We start from the raw sequence: 13227 nt of genomic DNA on the forward strand, positions 1-13227 counted from the left end.
TGACACATGTGTTAAATCAAGACAGTTGTATCCCAGACACATTCACAGAGGACACACACAGGTCCCACACTGATGCCTGCAGGCTCAGAGTCACAAATACAAAACACACGGCAACAGAACCGACGCCACAGGCCCGGGGAAGCCTGAGCTGAGCTGTGACACCCAACATGCAGCCACGCCAGCCACGCACAGCATGTACGATGCCTCTGCCCGCTAGGCTGAGCCAGGCTGCCCAGCAGGTGGGGGTGAGGGGTGGGCCTTGGCGGGGCCAGAGCCCACAGACCCAGGGCTTGTCCAGCCTCAGTCCCTCAGGGACATCTGGGGAAACCTACTGGTCCCTGCTTTTCCAGACCCTGCCTGGCAGCTGCTCCTAACACCTGCGCAGCCTCCCCCGAGCAGGCTTGGTTTCCCGGAGGCTGGCCCTCCATATAGTTCTTACGCACACACGCACGCACGCACGCACGCACAAGCACACAACTGACCCCTCCCTGCGTCCCGCAGGGCTTCCGCACCTCTGCTCCTCACTCCTGTCCCTCTTCCTCTCCATTCTGCTCCCAGATCCCCTTATTCTCCCATCTGCCCCCCACTCCTCCCCATCGCTCTTTTCTTCCTTCTCCCCTCACACCCTGCAGCCCCAGCCCCTCAGCCTGGGCTACTCCCCAAGAGCCTTGGTTTGCCTTCAGCCTGGGGGCCCCTGAATTGTGGGCATTCCCTCCCTACCCTCGGGAGACAGTGTGGGTAGGGGGAGGCGTTGTCCTTATTTTGGGGAGCCCAGGATCAGGGGGGCCAAGGTCGGGGGTTGAGGCCAGAGGCTGCTGTCCTTCACTCTGTCCTCCCTGGAACTCAGTCCCTCTCTGCTTTCATTCTGAGCCCCTTCCCCACCCCCATCCACTATTCTCTCCTCCCAGGGCCCAGCAGACATGGAGACAATTGGGGCGGGGGAAAGGGGAGGGGTGGGGGGCGGCAGTGAGAGCAGGGAAAGGCTAGACAAGCCTGCCCCTTGTCTAGCCTTTCCCTGCCCATCAGACCCACCCCTTCCTCCCTCTCAAATTTTGATTAAGAATGTTAAGGGGAGTTGGAGCATCTGTTCCCCTAAGCTCATTTCTGGGGATTCAGCGCCTGGACAGGGGTGGCTTAGAGGCTGATTTGGGGTTCCCAGAGAGGGGTGCAGAGCCCCCAACCCTCCTAGCAGGGATGCTGTCCCAGGTGCTGAGGCGGCGGGGCCCAGCATGGGGAGCTCATTCCATTAGTTTGGTGGTGGCCCTGGCAGCCCCTCCCCATTCATAGTGTCACTTCACAAAGCTCTTCTCTCTGTTCTTGGGTGGGAACCCAGCCTCCACTGCCCCATCCCACAGAGAAGAGGCCCAGACCGCTCCCCTGGCCCCGCTGACCATCTGGCCTGGGCAGCTCAGTTGGCTGGAGCATCATCGTCCCATGCACCCAAGGATTGCAGGTTCGATTCCCTAGTCAGGTCATATACCCCGGTTGTGGGTTCAATCCTGGTCAGGGGCATACAGGAAGCAACTGTTTCTTTTTCTCTCTCCCTCCCTCTCCCTTCCTCTCCCTCAAAAAAAAATCAGCTGAGACAGGTTTGGCTCAGTGGATAGAGCATCGGCTTACGGACTGAAAGGTCCCGGGTTTGATTCCGGTCAAGGGCATGTACCTTGGTTGCGGGCACATCCCCAGTAGGGGTGGTGCAAGAGGCAGCTGATTGATGATTCTCTCTCATCGATGTTTCTAATTCTCTATCCCTCTCTCTTCTTCTCTGTAAAAAAATCAGTAAAATATATATTTTTTAAAATCAATAAAAACATATCCTCGGGTGATGATTAAAACATGCAAAAATGGGGCCTCCCTTTTGCCAAAGGAGCCTGGGACCCAAAAGGCACTGACGTTGGGCCTTGCTGTTCTGTAGGAACCCTCCCCAGTGGGAGTCCTCCATAAAGAAGAGCTGCTGGGAATGAGGAAGTGTGGGGGAGGGGAGAGGAGGAGGAGAAAGGCGGGCAGGAATCTGGTCCCTGTTCAGCCCTGAGGCCACAGGCAGCCAGCCTCCTGCCCCCAGAAGCCCAGCCAGTCTGACCCCTGACCCCCACTCTCCTGGAGTCCTCCCCTCACCGCGTCCCTCAGCTCCTTGTATCTGGCTTTGCCTGCACAGCCGAGGTATGCCCCTGCCTCTGTGCCTCAAGCTCTATCCTCAGTCTTCACCCCAACACGCTCAACCTTCTCCTTCCAGATGTCAATCCTGGGGTGTGCCTCCCGGTCCTGGGACACCCCGAAAAGAGACTGCCTTGTGGGGAGAGCTTCTAACCTCCCCCGCCCCCCCCCCCCCGGCCGTCCTGACCCAGCCCTGCGTCTCTGGGGGGCCCACCTTCCCTGGGACAGCCTCCTGCCTCCTGTGTCAGCGCAGCCCCATCGGGAAGGGACCACAGGCCCCGTGGCCAGCGAGACGGGACCAAGCCCCTTGTGAGCTGTGCATCCTCTGTGGGCAGTTTTATCTCTGAGCCATCTGGTTTCCCCTCACCAGCACCTGCTGAGAAGATGCCTCCCCAGCTGCAGCACTTGCATTGTCTCCTCCGAATCCACACAGAGTGGCCCACAGGGCATAAAGCCAGCGCAGAGGACTTGGGCTCCGGTCAGGCCCTGTCACTAAGCAGCCATCTCGCCTCTAAAAGGTCTGCCCACCTGTAAAGTGGGAAGGAGGAGGCCCTGCCTCAGGCCGTGAGGACCAGTGAGATGCATCGCTCTGGAAGGGCCAAGCGCCACCACGTGTCGCCCCCACGCCGCCTTTGAGAACCATCGGACTAAGATATTAATCCATACACGATAAGTCCACCTTTTAAACTGTACAACCCAATGGTGTTAGTGTATTTACAGAGCTGCACAACCATCACCTTAATCTGTTTGAGGACATTTCCATCACCCCCAAAAGGACAACGTGCCATTAGCATTCACTCCTTGCTGCCTCCTGGCCCAGCAACCACTAATCCGCTCTGTCTTTGCCTGTTTGCCTGCTCCTGGGCGTCTCATATTAATGCGGGCTTTTGTGCCTGGCGTCTTTCAAGCAGCATGTTTCCAAGGTTCATTCGGGTGGTGGCACGTATCAGTGCCTCGTTCCTTTTTCTTTCTTTTTTAAATCTTTTTATTGATTTCAGAGTGGGAGAGGGAGGGAGAAGTATCAATGATGTGAGAGAATCATCCATTGGCTGCCTCCTGCACAACCCCCTCTAGGGATCAAGCCCACAATCCAGCCCTGGGCCACACCAGTCCACAGGCTGACGCTCTATCCACTGAGCCAAACTGGCCAGGGCAGTGCGTCCTTCCTTTCTGTGGCCCATTGCCCGCTGTACCGTGTGCTTGTCCGGGAGGAGGGGCAGCGGGGTGCTGCCGCCCTCTTACGATGGTGAAGAATGCTGCTGTCCACGTTTGAGTACAGGGTTCTGTGTGGAGGCGTTTTCAGTTCTCTCAGGTGTGTTGGGCATGGAATTGCTGGGCCATATAGTAATTTTGCATTTTGAGGAACTGCTAAGCTGTTTTCCAAAGTGGTTGCAGCAGTTTACATTCTAAGCTAGGGGTGTCGAACTCAATCAGAGAAGGGGCCAAAATCTAAAATCCAGCCTAAATCGCAGGCCGAATGGTTTACTGAACAGTCATAAACTGTCATTGTGATGGAAACGCAGCGGAGTGCAGTGATGACAGCGCGGTGCGGGCCACATTGCAAGGCCTGGCGGGACGGATTTGGCCCGCGGGCCTTGTGTTTGACACATGTGTTCTAAGCACTTATTTTTTATAACCCTCAGGCTAGAAGTTAACTTCTTATTGCTCCCAGGCCCTTTTGAGAGTTTTTTAAAAATATATATATTTTATTGATTTTTTTTACAGAGAGGAGGGAGAGGGCTGGAGAGCTAGAAACATGGACCAGCTGCCTCCTGCACACCCCCTACCAGGGACGTGCCTGCAACCAATGTACCTGCCCCTGATTGGAATAGAATCTGGGACCCTTCAGTCCAAAGACCGACGCTCTGTCCACTGAGCCACACCGGTTTTGGCCCCTTTTGAGAATTTGATGGAAGCTTCCTCCTACCACACTATGGAGAGATGCTCAGTTCCCATGAACGTCTGCATACGCCCCCAAACCCCAGGTTGGGAAGTGCTGTCCCGCGATGGAGTCCCCTATCGCCTTAAAGCTCAGGAAGTGCTGGCTGGATTGATTACCCGGGACCTGCCCTCTTCCTGCCCCCACCCCCAGCCCAACAGGAAAGGATGGGCCCGGCCCTGAACCGCCCCGGGCTTTTCTGGAAGGTCTCCCCGGCAGCGGAAGCCCTCGGAGCACACAGCACACGGGGACCACGCCCGGGACCCTGTCTCCTTTGTCTCTCCCCACTACTCTTCTCGCAACTGAACCGGGACCTAGATCTCTCCCCTAACCCTCTTTTCCCTGCCTCCATCTTTCTCTACCTCCCCTCTGTGACCGGGGAAGTATGATAGCAACCGTACTTAGGTAAAAACTGCTGTTTGAATTTTATCCCTGCTATTCTGGCTTCGGCACTCACTCACTTGCTTAAACAATAGGGTGCGTAGTTGCCTCGGCTTCCAGATGGAGACCTGGGGGCTACGCAATCTCCCTGTGCCTGTGGGCCAGAACCACCGGAGGCTGACTCAGTAGCTTCAGCAATAGAAACTGGAGATAACCTTTAGAGATTAACCGCTCAGCTCTGCCTCTGTACTATCTGCTATCGCAAGATAGGGCCACATTCCAACGTCCAGCAGGATGTGGCTGGGAACGACCCTGCGGGCTGTCCCCAGCCTTCAGGATTTAGACTTTAGAACAAAGGAACATTTCTGTGGCTTGGACCTTTAGAAGGACTGCCTGCACCTGAAACAGTGCAGTCCTGTGGACTCCACCTGTGTGTGTGCTCTTGCAGCCGTCCTGGCCAGTTCAATAAATCCTTGCCTGCTTTTTTTTTTAATCAGTCATCAGCCTCCGGTGGTCTTATTTTGATCCCAGGGTTCGACCCCACAACAATAGGCAGAATAATGGCCCCTGAAGATTCCATGTCCTAATCCTTGGAACCTCTGATTGTGGTGGTTACCTGGCATGGGGGAAGGGTGCAGGGGGAGTTAATCAGCTGACCTCAAGGAGAGAGCATCCTGGGTCACCAGGTGAGCCCCGTGTAATCCCAACAACGGCCCTCACACGTGGAAGCAGCTGGCAGACATCAGAGAGTCAGAGGGACGTGATGTGAGAGGGACCAAACCTGGCGCTGCTGACTTTGGAAGTGAAGGAAGCAGAGCCCCAGAGAGTGGGCGTGGCCTCTGGAGCCTGGAAAAGGGTCCTCGTCCCCCAGAGCTCCCAGAGGGCCAGCCCTGCCCACACCTGGGTGCTCGCCCGACGCCCGTGTCTGAATCCAGCCACAGAGCCAGGCCAGTACCTCCGTGCTGCTGGGAGCCACTGTGTGTGTGGTCAGTGGTGACAGCAGCAAACAGAAAGCGCTAACAACGCCTGTCTTTTCTGTCTCCGACACTGTCACTGCGTGACGTTTCATTTCACGTCTCCTGTGGCTCCTCGGCTGGAGCGGGACTTCTCTGCGGGCAGGGGCTTGCATTTTCCCACTTGTGTGCCCACAGGCCAGAAGGTCGTCTGTAAGGATCTCTGCTCCCCCTCCCCCGTCAGGGTGCAGGCCTGGGTTCCAGCTCCATCCCCAGTAGGGAGCGTGCAGGAGGCAGCCAATCAAGGCTTCTCTCTCACATAGGTGTTTTTCTCTCCTGCCTTCTCTCTCTCCCTCTCTCCCCCCCCCCTCTCTCTCTCTCTCTCTCTCTCTCTCTCTCGTCAATTTATTTTTATTTTTTATTTAAAAATATATATTTTATTGATTTTTTACAGAGAGGAAGAAAGAGGGATAGAGAACTAGAAACATCGATGAGAAAGAATCATCCATCAGCTGCCTCTTGCACACCCCACACTGGGGATGTGCCTGCAACCAAGGTACATGCCCTTGACTGGAATCAAACCCAGGACCCTTCAGTCTGCAGGCCGACGCTCTATCCACTGAGCCAAACCGGTTTCGGCTTCCTCATCAATTTAAAGGACAAAGGAACTTTCCTCCATCAACTAGAACAGCTTGGTAACCCAGACATACAATCCACAGCAGGAGAAATGCTTAAAGCTTTCCTTTGTCTACGAATATACACAAAGCCGTTGGTGCTCCATGGAGGCAGTTTTTCTCCGTCTCCCTTTATCCTCACATCCCCCTAGCATATCTCTGAACTGCTACATGTTGTACAGTCAGTGTTTTAAGTGCATTCATTATTCTTTTCCTTAAATATTTTTAAATGTATATATAATATATTTTATTGATTTTTTTACAGAGAGGAAGGGAGAGGGATAGAGAGCTAGAAACATCGATGAGAGAGAAACACCGACCAGCTACCTCCTGCACACCCCCCATCGGGGATGTGCCCGCAACCAATGCACATGCCCTTGGCCGGAATCGAACCCGGGACCCCTCAGTGCGCAGACCAATGCTCTATCCACTGAGCCAAACCAGTTTCGGCTTAATATATTTTTTATTTCAGAGAGGAAGAGAGAAATAGAAACATCAATGATGAGAGAATCATTGATTGGCAGCGTCTTGCACGCCCCCTACTGGGGATTAGGTCCGCAACCTGGGCATGTGCCCTTGACCGAAATCAAACCTGGGACCTTTCAGTCCATGGGCTGACGCTCTATCCACTGAGCCAAACTGGGTAGGGCTCCTTAAATATGTTTTTATTGATTTTTTTTTTTTTTAAGAGAGAGGGATACAGAGATAAAAACATCATCAATGAACCTCCTGCATGCCCCCTACTGGAGATCAAGTTCAAAACCCAGGCATGTGCCATACCTGGGAGTCAACCAGTGACCTCTTGGTTCCTGGGTCAACACTCAACCACTGAGCAGGCAGGCTCATTAATCTTTTTGACATTCAGATTGCCCTATTTTATTTTATTTTTAAAAATATATTTTTTATTGATTTTTTTACAGAGAGGAAGGAAGAGGGATAGAGAACTAGAAACACTGATGAGAGAGGACACATCGATCAGCTGCCTCCTGCACACCCCCTACTGGGGATGTGCCCGGAAGCAAGGCACATGCCCTTGACTAGAATCGAACATGGGACCCTTCAATCTGCAGGCTGACACTCTATCTACCAAGCCAAATTGGTTTCAGCATTATTTTCTTTTGAAATCCTCACCTGAGGACATGCTGTACTGATTTTTTTAAATTTTATATTTATGGTTGAAAGTATTACAGGGCATGTGCCCTAACTGGGAATTGAACTCACCACTCTTACTTGTACAGGACGACCCTCCAACCAATTGAGACACGCCGGCCAGGGCTGGGATGCCCTATTTTAGGCAGTGGGAGCTCTGTGTCCTTTTGCTGTTATCCAGTTCTTTGATATTTTTGCTTTCTGGCACAAGATGCCTCAAGGATCATCCTGAGTGCTTCCTGCCCCCAGTCTGGAATCAGCCCTCCTCCAGGGAGCTTCAAGGCATTCTCAGTGAAATACAAAATTTTTACTTTACTAACTTTATTTTTTAAATATATTTTTATTGATTTCATAGAGGAAGAGACAGAAACATCAGTGATGAAAGAGAATCATTGATCGGCTGCCTCCTGCACGCCCCCTATTGGGGATCAAGCCTGCAAACCAGTCATGTGCCCTTGATGGGAATCAAACCGGGACCCTTCAGTCCTAAGGCTGACGCTCTACCCACTGAGCCAGACCAGCTAGGACTCTAATTTTGTTTTATTTGAAACCTTTTGTTCTTTTGCTCTGAAAACAGTGACTCCTAATATGTGTGTTAATATATAATACATACAATAGTTTCAAATAATAACACCACTACTACTAACAAGCACATTCCCCAATAAAATGTAACACATCTATTTGTCCTTAGGGAAAAACTAACTCTTGCAATATTCTCCCTGCACAAAAAATAGATAAAACTGTACTTCATAGAAATTTAAAACCTTTTGTCTTTCAAAGGATACTATCAAGCAAATGAAAACCCACAGCACGAGAGAAAATGTTCGCAAACTATGTATCTGATAGGGAATTGGAGCTCAGAGTACATTCAAAACAACAGCAACAACCCTCTCCCAACTCAACAGTAAAATGGCAAACAGCCCAATTAAAACACACACACACATACACACACACACACACACACACACACACCAAAACAAGGAAAGCCCTGGCTGGGGTGTCCAGTGGTTAGAGCGGTGGTTGGCACACTGCGGCTTGCCAGCCACGGTTTGCCGCTCTGTTGACGAATAAGTTTGCCGACCACTGATCTCGATTCTATTAATCACAGGCTCTTGTTGTTCCTTGTGATTAAGCCCCCAGCATCAGACCACGGGCTGATGAAGGGTCTCGGGTTCAATTCCCGGTCAAGGGCAGGTACCTGGGTTGCAGGTTTGATCCCAGCTGGGTTGAGGCGTGGGAAGGAGGCAATCAATCAGTGTGTTTCTCTCACATTGATGTTTACTCCCTCCTTCCCTTCCACTCCCCAAAAATCAGCGGGGGGGAAATATACCCCTGGGTAAGGATGAACAATAAACAAACAAAAAACAACAACAAGGAAATAATTACCATAGATGGCCAGGAAGCACACGAAAAGATGTTCTCTCTCGACATCAGGGAAATGCTAACCAAAACCACAGCGAGAGACGTCACACCCACTAGGATTGATAGTCAACGAGGAGGGAGAGCTCGGGAACTCATACCGTGCTGGTGGGAAGGTGACATGCAGCCACTGTGGGAATAGCTTGGCAGTTCCTCACACAGTTAAACGAGTCTCTAGAAGACCCACCAATCCCATGTCTAGCTGGATACCCAAGAGAACGAAAAGTGCATGTCCACACCGCAACTTGTACATGAACTTTTACAGCCGTGTTATTCAGACAGCCCCCTTTCCATCAGCTGACACACTGTGGCACGCGCAGCCCATAAGGCATTGTTCGGCCATAAGAAGGAAGGAAGTGCTGGCATTGCCCGTGGAGGTCCCGGGTGTGTCTCCTGCTTCAACTGTGTTTGGACGGAACAGACCCAGGGCCGCCCCTTCTGCCAGCCTCCGACCACCCTCCGCCCTCTTCCCAGTCACCCCCTCCGGCACCACCTCTGAGACCAGCCAACACCCCTTAACCCCTGATCGCCGAACAACACACCTGCTGCTCCTTATTACCAGACAACACACCTGCTGCTCCGATTGCCAAACAGCACACCGTAACTCCTAGTGCCGAACAACCAGGAGCTCCCAAATTCGTCTGAAATACTCCCCCGAGCCTGAGGCTGCCGTCCACCGCCGGGCCAGCCGTCCGGGCGCCCACACCTACCTCTCCGGACGCTGGGGCTGGAGGGCGGGGGCCATTTCTTCCTCGCGTTGGCGGAGAAGCAGAGGGCGCTGGGCGGCTCTTACAGATGCAAACCCAGCGGGTGCCGCCTTCTCCTCCAGGACGAGCAGAAGCCGCCCCGAGATGAGGAGCACAACTCAGGGGCCATGCACGCCGCCCGGCCTGGGAGAGGAGCTGACCCGGCCTCTGGGCCTGCAGCCCTGGCTCTGCCCCAGGCCCACAGCCGCTGACCCCTGGAGAACCACTTCCGGGGGAGGAGGAGAGGCTCATCCAGAAGAGGGCCCACACCTGCCTCCCCTCCGCAGGCTGCGGCCCAGGCTGGGCGGGCGGGTGTCTCTGCCAAAGGCTCCCCTCCAGCTGAGCCCCTGGAGCCCAGAGGCCTGTGGGGGCCCCTCTGCACCCCCTGGTGCCCGGCTTTTGCCTGCGCCTCTCCCCGCACCCCTGGAGCCCTCTCCCATGCATTGGACCACATGGAAACAATAAAGCTTTTAGCAGAAAAAAAAAAAGAAAAAGGAATGAAGAACTGATACATGCTGCAAAGGGGATTAACCTCGAAAAGTGGTTAAGTGAAAGCCATCTACACAGTTCATATATTGTATGATTCCATTCGTAGGAAATACCCAGAATAAATAAATCCATAGAGAGACAATATAGATTAGTGATTGCCAGGGGTTAGGGGGAGGGGAACTGGAGAATGACTACTAATGGGTAGGGGTTTCTTTTTCTTTTTAAAATATATTTTATTGATTTTTTACAGAGAGAAAGGGAGAGGGGATAGAGAATCAGAAACATCAATGTGAGAGTAAAATGGATCAGCTGCCTCCTGCACACCCCCTTTGGGGATGTGCCCGCAACCAAGGTACATGCCCTTGACCGGAATCGAACCTGGGACCTTTCAGTCTGCAGGAGGACACTTTATCCACTGAGCCAAACCGGTTTCGGCCTAAATATATTTTTTATTTATTTCAGAGAGGTAAGGAGAGATAGAAAGAGAAACATCAATGACGAGAGAGAATCATTGATGGACTGCCTACAGCACCCCCCACACTGGGGTCATGTTCACAACACGAGCATGTGCCCTGACCCGGAATTCAACCGTGACCTCCTGGTTCATACGTAGACGCGCACCCACTGAGCCAGGCAGGGTGAGCTAGAGGTTTCTTTTGGGAGTGATGCAAGTGTCCTAGCCTTAGCTGTTTTGCTCAGTGGATAGGGCGTCGTCCTGCAAACTGAATTTGATTGGGTTGTGGGTTCGATTCCAGTCAAGGGCACTCGCCCTACTGCAGGCTCGATCCCCCGTGGGGGGCAGCCAATCAATGATTCTCACTATTGACGTTTCTATGCCTCTCCCTCACTCTCTGAAGTCAATAAAAAAATATATTTTTAAAATGTCCTGCATTAGGTAGTGGCCAGGGTTGCACAAATTTGTGAATGCATTAAAACCCACGTGTACATTTTTAAAGGGCGGATTTTATTTTAAGGAATGTGCATTATAGCTCAGATAACAACTGCTCCTGCGGTCGCCCCCTAGAGGCCCACGGAGAACTGCAGGGACTCGGGCCCCGCCCTCCGCTTTTCTTTTACTTTTAGCGAGAGCGTGGGGTCCCCCCATCGCCCCACTCCTCCCCTCCTCCGCCCCCCGCACCCCACCCCCCACCCTCCCCGCTCCCAGTGCGCAGGCGCCCTGCTGGGTCGGAAGCCGCGGAGGGGCTCCCCGGGGCCGCCCCGCCTTCCTCGCGGGGACGTGGCCGCCGCGGCGGGTGGTACCGGGCATGGAGCCGGCTGCCCGCGGGGGGCGCCCTTCCCACCCGCGGCCTCCGGAGCCTCCCCCGCCAGGGGCCGCGGGGCCGGGCTGGCGGAGGGTCTGTTCCCGCTCCGCGGGCCGCACGGGCCGCCTCTGCTTCTGGGGCCCAGCAGCGCCCAGACCACAGGCAGGGACGCCGAGGCCGGGCCCCAGAAAACCGCCCACAAACAAGCGACCCGGAATTGCCTGTCATTTCTGCCCTGAAATACCCTTTTGTCTCCCTAACCCTGTGAAAGTACGAACCCATTCTTAGCCCGCTGGCTGAAACCAAACAAACAACAGGGATGTTTCTCTTTCTGGCTCCTCTGGCCGCGCGGGGACCCCTGTGGCCGCGGTCTGAGCAGCGCAGACAAGTCTCCGGTCCCACCGCCTCCGCACCGGCATCCCCAGAGGGAGCTGGCCCCCTGAGGACCCGCTTACTCTCTCTCCGCTGACTATCTCCTAACCCCTCTCTATTGTACTTCAGTGTACGTGGTTTGCTGTTGTGTGTCTTAGCAGGATAACCTACTGTTTAAATTTTTATTTTTATTAAATTTTATTCATTATTTAATACTGTATTTTTACTTAATTTCAGAGTTAAAGGGAGAGGGAGAGGGATAGAAACATCAATGATGAGAGAGTCATTGATGGGCTGCCTCCTGCACGCCCCACACTGGGGACCGCGTGGCAACCCAGGCTTGTGGCCTGACCGGAATCAACCCTGACCTCTGGGTGTATAGGTCGACGCTCAACCACTGAGCCATACCGGCTCGGCTATTTATATTTTAAAAATAATTCTATTTATATTTTAAAAATAATTCTTTATGTAATGAAGACATTACATATGTTCCCTCCCATTGTTCCCCTCCAGCCCACCCCCGTCCCCCACCCCAGGCCCTCTCTGCCCCATTATCTGTGGCCATGGGCCATATGTATTTTATTTCTTTTAATATATTTTTATTGATTTTGTACAGAGAGGAAGGGAGAGAGATAGAGAGTTAGAAACATCGATGATGATTGCTTCTCGGCCTTTTGGCTAAGATCAAGTGTAGTATCTGTTCTTATCAGTTTAGAAACATCGATGAGAGAGAATCATGGATCAGCTGCCTCTTGCACACCCCCTACTGGGGATGTGCCTGCAACCAAGGTACATGCCCTTGACCGGAATCGAACCCGGGACCCTTCAGTCCCCAAGCCGATGCTTTATCCATTGAGCCAAACGGCTGTATTTTATTTTTAATTGTGGTAAACGAAAAACCAAATTCTTTTGGATCAAAAGTGTGCCCCCCTGCCCTGGCGGGTGTGGTCCAGTTGATTGTCATCCTGTGCACCAAAAGGTGGCTGGTGATTCCCAGTCAGGATACATACCCAGGTTTTGGGTTCAATCCCAGGTTTAGGTGCTTACAGGAGGCAACCGGTCAATGTTTCCCTTTCTCTCTCTCCCTTCACCCCTCCCTATTCCTCTAACATAATAATAATAATAATAATAATAATAATAATAATAATAATAAATGTGCCTTCTTGCAGCTCTCAATTTCTACCACTAACTACAGCCTCTGTGACAAAGCTGGGGCAGAGCAGAAGCTCTGTCTGGAGGACAGAATGCCCACCTGTCACCTCACTCTGCCCATTGGGACAGACAGCCCTCCTCCCAGCTGTCCTCGCTCAAGAGCAGGACACAAATTAGGTGCGAGTGACATGTTCCATCTGGTATTCGTGGTTTTGGAGAATGAGGTGCAAGGAAACTTAGGCCAGTGTTGTTCAGTAGAAATACAACATGGTTCATGGTATTCTAAAACTTATTCTAAAAGTAAAGTAAACAAGTGAAGTTCATTTTAATATATGTTATTTAACTCAATACATCCGAAATCGGATTCCAACCTGTAGGCAATATAAAAGAATTATGAAATAAATCTTTCAATTCTCTTTTCGGTGAGATGTCTGAAGCCCCGTGTGTAGTTCACACTTACAGCTCACGGCGCTCGGATCGGCCACACTGGGAGTCCCTGCTTGCCAGGAGCGTGTGGCTGGCGGCTACCATAGTGGA

The 13227-nt window shown here is 52.5% G+C and overlaps 1 pseudogene; it reads left to right on the plus strand.

The window, feature by feature from the left end:
* The first annotated feature begins 12196 nt into the window (after positions 1 to 12196).
* LOC118721815 lies at positions 12197 to 12303 on the plus strand (annotated as a pseudogene).
* Positions 12304 to 13227: the final 924 nt, after the last annotated feature.

Source organism: Pipistrellus kuhlii, unplaced genomic scaffold (genome assembly GCF_014108245.1).
Source record: "Pipistrellus kuhlii isolate mPipKuh1 unplaced genomic scaffold, mPipKuh1.p scaffold_m20_p_18, whole genome shotgun sequence".
Classification (NCBI taxonomy): domain Eukaryota; kingdom Metazoa; phylum Chordata; class Mammalia; order Chiroptera; family Vespertilionidae; genus Pipistrellus; species Pipistrellus kuhlii.